The sequence below is a fragment of the Pteropus vampyrus genome, unplaced genomic scaffold, assembly GCF_000151845.1.
Source record: "Pteropus vampyrus isolate Shadow unplaced genomic scaffold, Pvam_2.0 Scaffold634, whole genome shotgun sequence".
NCBI classification, from domain to species: domain Eukaryota; kingdom Metazoa; phylum Chordata; class Mammalia; order Chiroptera; family Pteropodidae; genus Pteropus; species Pteropus vampyrus.
This window is the reverse complement of record NW_011889415.1, coordinates 151075-155492: the sequence shown is the minus strand read 5'-3', so window position 1 is coordinate 155492 and position 4418 is coordinate 151075. Positions and strand designations below refer to the sequence as shown.

Here is a 4418-nt window from a genome sequence, read left to right as displayed (position 1 = left end):
ACCAGCTGTCTGCGGGCGTGGGGAGCCGCCACGCACACGTCAGGGTTGGGTCTGCAGACCCCTCCCACCCCAGGGGAGACGCCCCTCGCCCTCCGCTGAGCCTCCCGGGCAGCGAGACCTTCCCAGAGGGTTTAACCAGGGTTTGTCGAGTTTCTGCAAATCGCCCATTGTCCTTCTGATTTTGGTTGTTTGTAGACCCACAAACTTACATTTAAGTGTTTACGGGCAGAGATTATGTAAACAATTATTGTAGAGTTAAGAAAACACATAATCACAGAAGGAGCTGGTTGTTGATACATTTAAAAAATTTGACTTTTTCTCAGAATAAAAAAGGGCGAAGAACTGTGAATGGCCCACAGCCCACATGCACGCTGTGTAGACTGAGTCTAATCGAATCCGCCCATTATTCCTCCTAGCAGGGGGCACAGGTGTGCTGGTGCTGGGTGGTGCTGGGCGGCATCTGCTCTGGGAGAGGCCAGAGCCTCGGCGGTGGGATGTCACACCACCTGGAGCTGTCACACCACCCAGAGCTGTCACGCCACCCGGAGCTGTCACACCACCCGCTGAGCAGTGCCGCCCTCCCCCAAGCCAGCATGCGGTCCCGGCCAGGACACACGGGAGAGGCCAGCGAGGTCCAGCACGTGGGTGGAGCTGGGACACACGGGAGAGGCACCGCGAGGTCCGCAGTTGGGAGTTGTCGCAGGTCTGGGGTGGGGTTTCCCTGAGTTCCCTGTAGATTACCTAACGTCGCCCTCGTAGCTCCTGGCAGAGCTGTGAGCATTTTTTTCTGACTTTAAACTTAATTTTTTCTTAGGAAGAAGCAGCATCACAGTGTTTACCGAAGGGCGGTCTGTCATTCTCCTGAATGAGGTCCCAGGGGAGGTCGCACTGAAGCGGATGCTGAGAGACAAACCTTTCACAGACACAGAAGGACGGTGCTGTCTGTCTCCACGCAGGAGACAGAGACGAGGTGGGTGCCGGGGGAGGGGACGGGGACTTAGTCCGAGACGGGGACAGAGTCTCGGGAAGATGGAAAGTTCTGGAAGCAGTGTCTGCACGACGGTGCGAATGTGCTCGATGCCACCGACAACTGGTAAAACAGAAAATTTTACATCTATTTTGCCACAGTTTAAAAAGCAATAAACCTTTCAAAATCATCTCAATCCCTCATTTAGCCTTCGGCCGCCAGCTCTCTGAGTTGTTAGCCTAGGACGCTGGTTTAGTCGGGCGCGCTGTGAAATGACCAATATTCCAGACACTCACGTTGAAATCTGGTGGAATCCCTGAGCACAAACCAGAAACTATGTTTGGGGTTTTGGGCTTTTTCCGGCTTTTTCGTTGCGGGGGAGGGGGGGGGGTTTGTTGGGGCTTGGGTTGCGGCCTGGGGGGTTGGCCGGGGCCCCCCCTTTTCCGGGTCCTCCCCTTTCCCGCGCCCCCCCTTTCCTGTGTCTGAAAAAGTAAACGGTGGGTAACATTCATTTAAATAATACCTGGTATTTAACCTACAATGTTATCACGTCGACGTATAATCAGTACGAAAACCATCAATTAGATGTTCTCGTTTTTCATACTAAGTCTGTGGATTCGATGTGCATTTTACAATTAAAGCAAATCTTGACATTTTCATTAAAAATTCCTGATCTGTATTTAGATTTCATAAAATTTACTGTCAAAAAAGTAAATTCTCATACCTGCGTTGTTTCAAACATACCCAAATGTTTTCTAATAACTGAATTAAAAATCGAAAAAGAATTTCCTTTAATATTTGCATCTGCGTTGAAAAACCGATTTATTCCTTTCAGTGGGGTTAGTTGCTTTTGAAGCAAAGCACCTCAGCGTCGATCTTTGCGTGTCCAGATCACATGAATCTGCCGATCCTTGTCGATTCGGGGTCGTGGGCGTCAAGGGCAGAGGCTGTGGAAAGCAACTCTGCGTTTTCAATGTCAACGAAACAGCCCTTGCTTTGCTCCTTGCAGTTTCACGGCGAGTCCGAGCCTCCGCCGGCAGTGCAGCCGCGTGCGGCGGAGCCGCGTCAGGGGACGTGTGGCCGGGACGCGGCCCAGGAAGCCGACGCGCAGCACCGAGTTCTCGCAGTGCGTCGCCGCGTCCCAGCTTCCCCGAGCACGAAGGCGGCGAGTTGAGGGCAGCTGCAGTTCCACAGCGACACCGAGGGGGGCGCCCGCAGTCCCCGCGCCCGTGGCCGGCAACAAGGGCCGCATTTCACCAGAGGGCGCCGCGTGGCGCTGTGCGCTCGGGGCTGGACGGCGTGGAAGGACACACACCCGCCGTCATGGTGTCCCGCTGCGTCGTGTCACCGCCCCGAAGTGCACCAACCCGTGGCCTTGTCCGGGACGGGTCCTGCACTGTCCAGCCACATGGCCACAGTGCGAGGACACGTCACGGTCCCCACGGCCCTGGTGAGGAGCCGGAGGCTCGCAGGGCCGTCCCCGCCCGATGTCACACAGCGCGGGAGCTGGGCGGCCACTGCCGCCTTCCGCCTGCACCGGCGATGGGGGGCTGCTTCGCGTGTGGCGGCCGTGCACCCCACTGCCCACACGCGGCCTGGCGAGAACGCAGGTGACGCTGCAGGTACGCTGACGCCGCACGCCGCCCAGTTGTGACCGCGTGTGGCTGTGCCTTGCCCAGCTCTCAGGCTCTTAAATTAGAAAGCAGGAGAGACACGACCGAATGATCGAGAGGCTTCGGAGCCGAACGGAAACACACCGCCACCGACTCAGACGCCAGGGTAACTAGAGCCCAGTTCTCTCTCATTTGGCAGTAATGAACGGAGATCGATTAGGAAAGTAACGTGACTGCGGATGGCTTTTACGGAGCAGAGCACCCCAAGCAGCCGAAACTGTCTCCTCTCCCACTGACTGACGGGAAAGGTCGGCGACCCAGGCTGTCCCCACGCAGCCCCAGAGCCGCTCGAGTTTCGGGCTCCACGCTGATGGCCCATGCCTTGTGCTGGGTCACCTCCTGGGCGCGGGCCCTGCTCTGTCTTCTACGAGGAGACTCAGAACATGGCTGAGATGCCCCTGTCCCCAGCGACGAGACTGGCCACTGGCAGGGCCGTGTCCCAGTTGGGCGCGTCCAGGCCGCTCGGCTCGGCCAGTTTGCTCTGATCAGCAGATTTCACCAAACGTGCTGTGAATGCAACACTATTTTGCTATGAAAATCCGATGGGAAGAGATGTCTCCCAGATGAAAATCTTAGATTCTGTTTCCGTGTCTTTGGACTTAGCACTCGAAGACACCGTCACGTGCTGTCTCAGTGGCCAAACAAGCTTATGCCGTTTATTTTATTGCGTGTAGAATGTTTTCTGAGGCGGAGGCGTAGGGATTTCAGCCCTTCGGACTTGTGTGTGATCTGAGTGAACACCCCATGGAAGAGCCAAGAAGGTCGTCTGAGAGTCTCGGTTCTCAGGGTGCAGCAGGAGACGTGGCCCCCCACAGCAGGGCACAGGGGGTGGAAACGGGCTGCGGCTGCTGCGGGGCTTGGTGCTCATGGCTCCCACGGGTGTGTGCTCTGCCGTGAGGGCCCCACAGGGGCGCGGACACGCAGTGGGACAGACCCTGTCTGCTCTCAGGGAGCTGGCATCCCCCCCAACGGCACAGGACAGACACGGGGACGTGCCACCAAGGGAGACGAGTCCAGGCGAGGTGGCTGCAGGGACCCGCGTGAGCTCTGGCGAACGGATGAGGGACTCCTGTGACGAGGTGACATCTGCACCAGGCCCTGGCAGGGCAGCCGGTCCCGCGAGGGAGTGGGGAGTCGGTGTCCAGCAAGCGGGCGGGAACGCAAAGGGCCGGGCGTGGCTGGGCGCAGGGCCAGCGGTCAGGGAGAGAAGCCGCAGGGCGAGGGTTGTCCGGTTAATGGCTTGCGTCTCATTCTGGGTCGGTGCTGAGAAGCAAGTTGTCAGGAGCCAGAGGAAGCTGCCGGCTGGCGTTTTCCAAGGACCACGTGGCTTCTGGGCGCAGACGGCCCCCGAGGCCAAGGAGGGCTCAGGGCACTAGAAGGTTCTCTTGCCAGTTGGTTGGGGGCGGAGGGTTTGGCCAGACCCCACGGCCCCAGGTCCTGCTCTGCCAACGCAGCCTATAGGAGGGCGCGGGACGCCGAGGGCCACCTGCCGGATGCTCAGCCCGTCATTCCCACACAGGTGTCACGTCAGCCTCACGCAGTGGAGCGTGTGCCTCGGCCGTTCTCGTGTGGCTTCAGGTTGCAGTTCCGCCACCGTCAGCGTGTGGCTCGGGGGCGTCTCCTGGCCCCGGACCTCGGGCCCCTCGTGTGCAGGATGGGAGCACCAAGGGCTGGGCGCGAACTGAGGAAGTCCGCGAGCCCGTGCCACGCGCTCGGCCATCGCCCAGCGAGGGGTGAGCCCCCTCAGTGGTCACGGCTCCGGTGTGGCCAAGCTGGAC

The 4418-nt window shown here is 58.9% G+C and overlaps 1 long non-coding RNA gene across 2 annotated transcripts; it reads left to right on the top strand.

The window, feature by feature from the left end:
- The first annotated feature begins 66 nt into the window (after positions 1–66).
- Positions 67–1331, top strand: LOC111733767. 2 transcript variants are annotated; one of them, XR_002778164.1, is made up of 3 exons: positions 67–632; positions 815–970; positions 1176–1331. It is a non-coding gene; the product is annotated as an uncharacterized LOC111733767 (long non-coding RNA). The 2 variants fall into 2 exon arrangements; XR_002778163.1 differs by having other exon boundaries at positions 680–970.
- The last annotated feature ends 3087 nt before the right edge of the window (positions 1332–4418 follow it).